The sequence below is a fragment of the Vombatus ursinus genome, unplaced genomic scaffold (genome assembly GCF_900497805.2).
Source record: "Vombatus ursinus unplaced genomic scaffold, bare-nosed wombat genome assembly UNPS02009205.1, whole genome shotgun sequence".
Lineage (NCBI taxonomy): Eukaryota > Metazoa > Chordata > Mammalia > Diprotodontia > Vombatidae > Vombatus > Vombatus ursinus.
This window is the reverse complement of record NW_020948983.1, coordinates 61,203,981-61,214,665: the sequence shown is the minus strand read 5'-3', so window position 1 is coordinate 61,214,665 and position 10,685 is coordinate 61,203,981. Positions and strand designations below refer to the sequence as shown.

Sequence of the window (10,685 nt, the reverse complement as noted above, 5' to 3'; positions counted from 1 at the left end):
AGAAGAGACAAGCCTTGCCAAAAACAATCAGCATCGATTGAACAAACGGAAAAGGGGCCAGGCCTATAGATACTGACCATGGGTAAATATAAGATTGCATTGTGCAGGAAATGAGTTTTTGGAAGTAGGCTGAGTTTTGCTGTCTTTTGACCACAAGACTGTGTCCCGGGAAAACTGAATCGCTGCTTAACACTCAGGAATGGGTTTCAAATCATTTAATGTTCTGGGTAAGAATTATACTAGATGACCTCTAAGGTCCCTTCCAAACCTAGAATTCTATGATTCTGTGAATTTCAGGAACCATGACACCTGGATCGAGGGGCTATTTGGGGGATGAGGAGGAAGTTTCTAGTGTGCCTAAAATCACAACCCAAAGCATTTAGTTAGCTCTTTTCCTTTCAAATACTGTCACCCTGTCATCCTCTCTAATATATCTAAGTAAGCGTCCCAGGTTGTATCATAGTTTGACCCAGCCCTGGAACAAAGTCAACAGAAAAAAGTTGTAAAAATCCAGGGAAGGAGCCCCTTATCTTTAGGACTTTAGACTTGAAGAGATCATCTGATCCAATCCCTTCATTTTACAGGAAAGGAAACTGAGTCCTAGAAAAAGGAAGTAACTTGTCTGGGATCATGCAGGGAATTAATGACAGGACCAAGACTAAATCCTGGGTCCCTGGACCATAGGCCTAGCTCCTTCCAAGACCACTATGCTTTCTCCATTATAATACTATGGAATGAGCTTCTGGTTTGGAATTAAAGGACGTGTGATCTTACATTACTGGACTTCCTATCTGCACCCCTGGACAAGAAGCCATTTTTAACAGATCTATATGTTTCCAGATATCCAGGAAGGAGAAGCTATCCCTTCTCTAGAAAAAAAGATTACAAAAATTTACCTTCTTTCACCTCTTCAACCAGACTGTTCTTCAGGTTGTAGGCCCCATTGGAACCTTACCCATCAAGAGATTCTACAAACAGGCCTATTTTTACTGAGCTCTGGCAATCAGGGAGCTGGGAGTAAGAGGAGCTTTGAAAATGATGAATCCCATAGGCCAGTGCCCACAGAGCTGATGGCATAGGAAGCCTATAGAACTATCCTAAATCCTGTATAAGGGAGGTCCACTCAGTGGATAGAGCATTGGGCCTGGAGTCAGGAAGGCCTGAGTTCAAATCCAGCCTCAGATGTTTACTAGCTCTGTGACCCTGGGCAAGTCACTTAATCCTGTTTGCCTCAGTTTCCTTATCTATAAAATGTGCTGGAGAAGAATAGGATGAAGTGGAATGGGTTGAAGTAGCTTTAGACATAGTAAGAGCATTTCTTTCTTAGGGGCAGAGGATGGTTCTATGATTTCACCAACATAGGGAGCTCCCAGGGAGGACCTTCTTCTACCAAGGCAGGTCAGCACCTCCTCTGTTACTTAAAGTCTTAAAGAGTTGCCTAGAGCAGTGAGTAAAAGGTTAAATGATATACTTAGAGCCACCTAGTCTGACTGTGTCAGAGGCAGAAGTCAAACTCATGTCTTCCTGGCCTTAGGTCCAGCTCTCCATCTGCTAGGCCTTCCTCCCTCATTATCAGTTGATATTCCACCTCACACTTTCCCATCCCGTCTCCTCATACTGTCTCTTCCAAAGTCCGTCATATTCTAACCCCCATTGCATTCCATCTCATAGTATAGCCCACTTTATGCCATCTAATGTTAACCACCTCATCCTCTTCCAGCCCAGCCCAGCCCACCCAAATCATTCAATTCCATGTTGCCTTATACCACATCTCATTCTGGTTCCTTCCATTCCTACTCCATTCTATTTCAGGCCATCCATTTCATCTTATATTATATCCTACCCTATCCCATGCAATCCCACACATTGTTGTTAGGGGTGTTGGGTTTTTTTGTTTTGGTTTGTTTTGGTTTTGTTTGTTTGTTTGGGTTTTTTTTTTTTTTTTTGGTAACATTCCCAGCTGGACCTTGCTCCTTTTTGTCTATGACAGAAATGACCATTGGAAAGCCTCTCAGGGAGAACCATTCTCCTCCTCCCAGCCTAAGTCAGAGCTGGGAACAGAAGGTTCAGAGTTGTCCCAAATTCTCCTGTGTTTGTAAGATTTACTGCCCAGCTTTGTAGATTTAAGAGGACTGAGAGGGCTTGGATGAACTTTAGCCAAGTACACAAACTTTAGTTTATCCCAAGGAAGAAGTTCCTCAAGGTTCCCAAGCTGAGTAGATTCAACTTGGTAATGGATGTGAAACTATCCATGAGGACAGCCTCTAAATAACAAAACCGGAGGAAGGCCTTAGCACGGCCCTCTCTTCCCTGCCCCTCAGCACCAATTGAGCAGGAAAAACAATACTGAAACAGATCTAAAATTTAATCCTGGCCCTGCAACCCACTAGCTGTGTGACCCTGGGCAAGCCCCAGGTACTCTGTGTACATGGATGTTCAGACAAGAAAGTCACATCAGAAGTGTGAACCAGAGCAGTCCAACCAGTACCAGACCCTGAGGGTGTGGTGGGTCTGCTGGCAGCTCTGTTTGAGGCAAAGAACAATCCTCTTGCCTAGGAGTTCAGGAGTGTGCCTGGCAGCTAACTAAGAACACTTTAATCAGAGTTGAGAGCCTGAGGACTGTTCCCATTGCTGTTTTGAGGTTGGGTGTGGGAACACATGAGGAAAGACTTGTGAAAGGACCTTTGTGATTTGTGATCCCTTGAACTCTCCCAAAGCTCACAGTCTGTACCTTTCATTCAGTGCTCATCAAGACCAGCCTTCTGTAATTAGGTAACTGTTTCATTTGTGTGGAAGTCTTAGCTCCTCCAAATAAATATCACAGAACACAGAATCATAGAATCATGGATCTAGCCCCAGAAGGGATGTTACAGTCATCAAGCCAGGATTCAAACTTAAGTCCTGCGACTTGAAATTCATCTATTCCTTTCCCATTGGGTTATTTCTGTATTCCTAAGACATCAATGGAGCTACCTTGCCAAGAAGATAAAGTGCAGTCTACTATCCCAGTGTAGCTTTTATGGGTCCCTATTCCAACTCCCGCTCTCACAGGACAAGGCTACATCTCCTCAGAGTTTTAGGGGTACCTCCAAAGGGTTGTGGGGTTATTCTTTAATGCAACTGGCTTGAGCCCCCAACCTGGTATATTCTCTCCAACATTAACTGTCAGTTACAATTCGTATCTCCTTTATGTCACTGATAACCTCCAGTGATTGTTGTTATTGTTGTTGTGCAATCATTTCAGTCGTGTCTGACTTTTCGTGACCTCATTTGGGGGTTTTCTTGGCAGAGATTCTGGAGTGGTTGGCCATTTCCTTCTCCATTTAATTTTACAGATGAGGAAACTGCGGCATTAAATAGGGTTAAGTGACTGGCCCAGGGCCACTTGTCTGAGGCCAGATTTGAACTCAGGAAGATGAGTCTTCCTGACTTCAGGCCCAGCACTCTATCCACTGAGCCACCCAGCTGCCCTATCAGTGATTAATGACCCAGTATAATTTAACCAATTAGCATCAGTTTGTTTTTTACAAATTCTTACTAAGAAGATATAGCAAGAAAAGAAATACAAAACATTTCCCTCCAAACGATTGAGAGTATATTCTCTCCTATACTACCTTAATCACTGGGGAGAGTGGACTCAAATTTACAGCAGTTTTTACAAAGGATTAGCCCCACCCAGTTCTTCTTTCCCAGATTCACTCCTGACACTCAAGACTTTTCTACTTCTAGGCTAATAACCTTCTCACCCTGAAGATGTTTTCCCACCTTGATCCCCTCCTCTGAGTAGTGAGTTCCTGCCTGGCATCACTTCTTCAAGAAAATCTCAGACCACTCATGTTCATTTCTTATCAGGATCCACTCCTGATTCTTAGGACTTTTTCACCTCCCTCAATCCCCTCCACCTATCTTTCTAGCTCCCTTTCATGTTATGTCTTCCCTCCTTAGAAAATAAGCTTCTTGTAGGACAGAACTATCTTTGCTTATATTTGTAACCCCAGTACTCAGCACAATGCCTAGTACATAGTAAGTGCTGAATAAATTGCATATCTATCTATCTATGTTCATTTCTGAGTGTGGTATAGTCAATGATGAATCACTGCCATTCCTTCTTAGCTACCTTCAATCCACTTCTATGCTGGGTCAAGCAGGTCACTCTGGACTTTACCCCTCACTGGGCCACAGCTATCCAAAAAGTCTGTCCCGGACTCCATCTCTTAGACCTCTGGTGCTTCTCTCTCCTGACCTTTGAAAACTCATAAAGTCACACTTCATCTGATATGCTGTCACCAAATATCAGGAATATGCGGATACAAGGAGACACAGACCAGGGGCTCATGTTCACCAGCTGTATGTCAGTAGTTCAGTCAAGGAGATAAAGGCCTGAGACCTCTCTCCCTACCTGGAGACTTATGACATTTCTTATCTCTGCACTGGAATGCAGTCAGGCAGGAAAAGGGGGCTGGAGCCTCTGGGTGGTGCCTTTGGTCCTCAGTTCCATCTCGGGAGCCAATGGAAAGGCTCCTCTCCTTCACATGGGAAACAATATCTGGGCATGCTCTGAAGTCCATGTGGGAATAGCACCATAAGGACAGGGCTCACTGTCCAGTTCTTCCTCCCTATTGTTGCTTGTCCTGTGATCTTGAAGAGGACCATGACATTAAGGAGGTGATGCCACGACATGCAAGTGAATTGGATTTAAGTGAGGAGGGCTATGCAAAGTCATCACCCTCACTTTCTCCTCCAGAGCTGTCTGGGTTCAGCGGCAAGATACAGATCAGGATGACTGGAGATGGCCTGAGATGCAGTGGGAGACCTTGTCCTTTTTAAGCTAAGGTCTTTCCCAGGTCTCAGTGTGACTGAGGCAACACCCATTCAATTACACTTGCATTGAAGGCCCTCTACAATTACCACCTATTGCTTCCTGGTAGGAGCCCTCCACATTCATTCTAACCAAACTGGGTCTTCTAATTCTTCTAACAAACAAGTTCATTGTTGCTTTATTTATACTGTGTCCTCCACCTGAGATGCCTTCCTCTTCGTATATCCAAATTCTCTCTGTCCTTCAAAGGTCAGTTCAGGTATCACCTCTTCCATGAAGCTTTCCCTGATTACTTTGATTCCAATGATCTCTCCCTTCACTCCTATACTTTTCTTCTAGCACTTACTTATCCTGCCTTGTTCTTAGTTAACTCTTTAAAAGTGGGGTAGATCCTATTTCGCAAATGAGACTATAAGCTCCCAGAGAGTAGGGATTATGAGCTTTATTTCTCCCATAAATCCTTGTACTGGTGAGGACTCAACATTTGTTGGACGACGCAATAATGTGCTATTTGGGGGATTATTAACACTGCAAGCAGCAGCAGCCCAGAAGGTAGATAGATTGCCAAGTGCTTCTGAGATAGGAAGACCCCTCAGTGGTTTGGACCCCAGGCAAGTCACTTAACCTGATAATGCCACCCACCCAACCCTCCCCAAGACTATGGATTAAAGAGTAAGATCTGCATTGGTGAAGGGAATCATCTGACTAGGAGTTCCATATACCAGTGAAATCACAGGTCCATTAAAGAAAATCATCATCACTATTTTCCCATCGTTTCTCCCTTTGTCAAAAGACATTGCCAATGATAGTGTAGGAAAAGGACCCTTCTCTGTGGTTTTCTTCCCCTTACTGACACACTCTAGCAGAAATTGCCCTTGGCAGTTTCTTTATTTAAGATACACATAAAAGGGTACAGGAGGCTGGAGGATTCTGTTATCTCCCTTGCTCAGATGCCTTCGATGTTTCCCCACAGCCCATGGGGAAGGAGGTAGGTTAGTTCAAACTCCTCTACTTTCAGTCAAAGCCCCCAAAGCTGTCATACCCTTCCTCTTTGTTGATAATAACGCACCTTCAATGGTTCACAAAGTACTTTACACACTTCATCTCATCCCATTCTCAAAGTGAGTAGGCAGGATGAATGTCATCCTGCTTGGCAGGTGAAGAAAGTGAGGGTTAGATAGAGTAAGTGACTTATCTCTGGTCACACAGACAAGGAGTAGCACACCTGAGATTTGAACCTGGATCCTCTGATGCCAAATCTAATCCTTCTTTTACACTATGATATGTCAGAGACATATTTAATCTATTTAAGAAAAAAGATCTTGAGAAGTTTCCATTTACCTAAAAAGAATTGCTACTTCTTTTGGGGAGGGGACAAGCATTTACATAGCACCTACTAAGTGTAAAACACTAAATGATTCACAAAATATCTCATTTGATCTTTACAACAGCCCTGGGAAATGGGTGGTACTGTTACCCTCTTATTACATATGAGGAAACTGAAGCAAACAGAAGTTAAGTGACTTGCCCAGAGTCACACAATTAGTAAGTGTTTGAGGCTAGATTTAAACTCAGGTCTTCCCAACAACAAGGGCAGTGCTCTATCCTCATATGACATGGTCTGAAGACCCTTCTCCATTCTGTTCGTCTCTTCCTAGTTGTACATGTAAGCCTATCTAATGAGCTCTTAGGCTCTCAATATATATTTTGTTTGAGTCTGCAGCATCCAGGCCATCTAGACACCCAGTTGTACACATAGGTCTCCCTACACAGGTTGGGCATTTATACTTCAAATCTATAGAAGGGACTTTCTTTGCAAAGAAAACTCTTTTTCTGAAGTCATTAAAACATGACCTTTCAACTCCTTAGCTCTGTTGGTTCCAGCCCCACATAGGGTGAGGCACAGCTGGAATCAATCTGCTTTTAATCTCCATAAAGTGCTTCCTGTGGAGACCAACCTTGACATATGAGGTGTGAGCAGACCCAGCCAGCCTTAGCCAAATGCCCTGAGTTGTAATCTCTTCCCGTTTACACCAAGTGGGCCAGGGGCTTATTAACTGGTGAAATCTACGGGAAGCTATAAGCAAAGCACCATGTAAATCTCCCTGATTGGGCTGGGCCCACTCATTTTACATGCGGCCAATTCCCAGCCCAAGCAACTGGAGCCACTTCCAGAATGAGCTTTTAATCCTTTCCCTGTGATTAATAAAAACCCTTGGGTCTAATTTCAGGAAAACCAGAATTGGTAAAAATTCACCCTTCTCCTTAAAGGAGGAATATGGACATTGGTCTTATTCATGTTTGTTCTTGAGACACACACACACACACACACACACACACACACACTCCTTTTTTGGTGACAAGGAACAAAGACCTACAATTTTATTGGTGTAGGTAACGCCTGATGAGAGAATTCCCTCTACCAATATGGGTTGGCACCCCCCCCCCCCAATGATGCAGTTAGTGAGTTGCCTAGGGGAGTTGAGAAAGTAAGCTGGCTTGCCAGAGTCATACCACGTCCCATGCCTAAATTCAATTTCTGATACAATCTTTCCTGTTCACTTTTGTATATTGATAAAATCATTTTTGTTGATGATTGCCAAGTTCACAAAAAAAAAAATTAAAGAAAGTAAGTGCCTTAAGGGTAGGGACTATTTGTTTCACTTTTGTCCTCGAATGTCCAGTTCTTGAGCAAAGTAGGTGCTTAATAAATGCCTGTTGGTTGATTGATTCCAGACTCCCAAGGCCAGCTCTCTATTGGTTGCCTGCTTCTTGGAATGTGTCTTCATTTCTGTTTCTCTCTATATATGTACATGTATAACACTCTATAAATTTAGATCTGAGAAGTTTATTGTTGTTTAGTTGTGTCCAGCTTTTCATGACCCTTTTTGGGGGTTTTCTTGGTAGAGGTAGTGGATTGGTTTGACATTTCCTGCTCCAGCTCATTTTACAGATGAGAAACTAAGGCAGACAGAGTTAAGTGACTTGCTCAGGGTCACATAGCTAGTAAATGTCTGAAGCCAGATTTGAACTCAGGTCTTCCTGACTCCAGGCTGGTACTCTCATCCACTGCACCACGTAGCTGCCCTGAGAAGCAGTATAGTATAAAGGCTAGAGTGGTAGACTTAGATTTCCTAAGACCTGGGTTCAAATCCCACCCCTAACAATTACTAGCTGTGTGACCCTAGACAAATGATTTAGCTTTCTCTGTGCTTCAGTTTCCTCATTTATAAAATAGAGTGGGAGAGGGGTTTGCATTCAATGGCCTCTAAGGTCCCTTGATATTCTGAATCTAGGAGCCTATGACTCTAGGCAACAAGGCTTAGATTCTGAAGCTTTTCCAGCTTTGGGGAGTTGGGGGATGGGTGTTGCAGGGTTCTGCTATCATCTCCAAGCCCTCCTGTCACCACCACACCTTGATGAATCAATGAAAGAAGATTTGCCTGGAAAGCTGCAGTGTGGATACCAACCTCGGGTGGGATTTACTTCTTGATGTAGCTATCCTGTCCCTAATGCTTTAGGTGACATGTCCTTGCAGGTTACATCCTTATTTGAGCCTAAATGTTCTCATCTTTAAAGAAGGCAAATAGATTTCTAAGGTCCTTCCTCTGGTTCTACCAAAAGAATGTAGTTACTAGGCAATCCTTCATAGCACAGATACCAAGCTGGGCACTTGTGGGGGGGGTGGTGGTGGTGGTGGAGATTAGCTAGAGTTAAGGCCCCTGTGTTCAGTGAAAGTGAAATCTGCCTTATTTGGACATTTTGGAGTGGAGCAGTCTAAATTGGAGACAAGTCTGTAGTTGTAGAACATGTTAATAGAAATGTAATTTTAGGGTTGTCAAGTATATACTGGAAGTTAAATTAACCTATAACAAAGTTTGCCAAAATAGAGGTCCCTGGGGACCTGTTTTAATGAATAGATAAGAACGACTTGGTTCTCCCTTTTTTTTCTAAGGTGGAGGAATAGGGATGTGGAACATCACATATACTGTCGTATTCACTCGCTGTGTTGGTTAATTTTGCTCACTAGCTGATTCTCTTTCTCTTTTTATTCTTTGTTACAAAGGATGGCTTGTTGGGTAAGGAGAAGGGAAAGAGATATAGTCAGAAATGAACACGATATAGAAAATAGAGGTCAATAAAAATTAAAATATAAGAATGGCTTGTAATGATCACATCTCCATCAACTGATAAATATTTATAAAATACCTACAAAGTGCATCCATTATGGGAAACCATGTGCTTACAATTGCTTATTTTCTTTAGTAGGTTAATCATTCTGCTCATACAATCCTCTTTAGGTTTTCATTTGCCAACCAAAACCTTTCCTCCTAGATCAGAGGTGAACTGTAGCAGAGCCTATTTCTAAATCACCGCACGTTTCAAATGAGTCAGGTCTACTTTCATGAAATTTGGCCTCTTGGCAACCAGTATTGCAATTCAAAAAGCGACCCCAGCATGAAATGAAGAACAATGGATCTATAGTCAGGAGATGTGGGTTCAATTACCAGCACTCATAGCTATTAGCTGTTCGAACAAATCCCTTAGCCCCTATGGTCCTCAGTTTCTTCACCTGTAAAATGGGAATGTTCCTATTCATACTCTTTTATTTTACAAGGTGGTGAGGAAGGCAACCTGTGAACCTTAAAAATAACTCACGTTATCTTAGTGTCTTATGTCTCTTGCCCTAACTTTAAGACAAGCAAATAACTAAAAACAAAACTTAATTATATACATCCAACAGATTCAACATAGGACTTCAGTTCAATTAATGATTCCTAGTAAAGCTGACTAAAATGTGAGTCCTGTTTTTATGACAGGGAGGGAGGAAGACTAGAGGAAGCTGGAGAAAGGAGTTGATAAGATGTCCCCTTATCCCTTGACTTTAGCTATTTGTTTTCTTACTCCAACATAATTGAATCTCTCAGAGTGTTTATTTTCTTTGTCTGTGTCACCCGGACAACTGGCTGATAAACCAGAGACCTTTTGGGCCATTGGTTTTAATGGACATAGTGGGTTCAGGTAAGTGTCAAGATGAGGCAGGCAGAGGAACCAGCCAGATGAGAACAGATTGTCAGGGCAGGGGTCCTAATGAAAGGTGGATAGGAAAACAGTTCTAGGAAGTTCATTCAAAGAGAATGAGGTCAAAGAGCTGCTGTCTCCCCTCCCCACCGCCCACATTCCTCATATTCATCTGTGCTTCAGAAACTTTGCTCCTGCAATTACTTCCCTCTGCCTGAAATGCCCTTCCTCTCCTCTCCATTGATTCAAATCCTACTCACCTTCAAGGTCTAGACACTTTCCAGGGAGCCTTCCCCAACGACTCCGGCAGACACTGATCTCTTGCTCCTCTGAACACTTAAAAGGCTTCTCGTCTGTACCAGGCAATCTGATGCTTATCACAGATCATTTTGTTCTGTTCTCTGTTTCGTGTGACTTAATTTGGTCTCCCCAACTTGGCAAAGGGACTCCTCGAGAGCAAGGATTGTGGCTTTATCTTCTCTTATGTCCTCCCCAACAACTAAGATAGGCGTGGGCACACAGTGCATACCCATTGGAATTCCCAGAAGCAATATTCACAGTAGCCAGAGCAGGCACCTCTGCTGAGGAAGAAAGAGAGGGAAGGAATAAGCATTTATATAGTGCTTACTATGTTACAGGCATTGTGCTAAGTAATTTTTACACATTTTATCTTATTTGATCCCCCCCAAAATCCTGGGAGGTAGGTGCTATTATTATACCCATTTTTACAGTTGAAGAAACTGAGGCAAACAGTTGGTAAGTGACTTGCCCAGAGTTACATAGCTAGTGTCTGAGTCTGGATTTGAGCACAAGACTTCCAGACTCCAGGCCAGTACTCTATCCA

At 43.0% G+C, this 10,685-nt stretch overlaps 1 long non-coding RNA gene across 1 annotated transcript in view; it reads right to left on the bottom strand.

The window, feature by feature from the left end:
• LOC114035710 overlaps positions 1-10,163 on the bottom strand; it is a 45,777-nt gene extending 35,614 nt beyond the window's left edge. Inside the window, exon 1 of the long non-coding RNA XR_003568247.1 lies at positions 10,102-10,163. This is a non-coding gene — a long non-coding RNA (uncharacterized LOC114035710). The remainder of the gene's footprint in view (positions 1-10,101) is intronic.
• Positions 10,164-10,685: the final 522 nt, after the last annotated feature.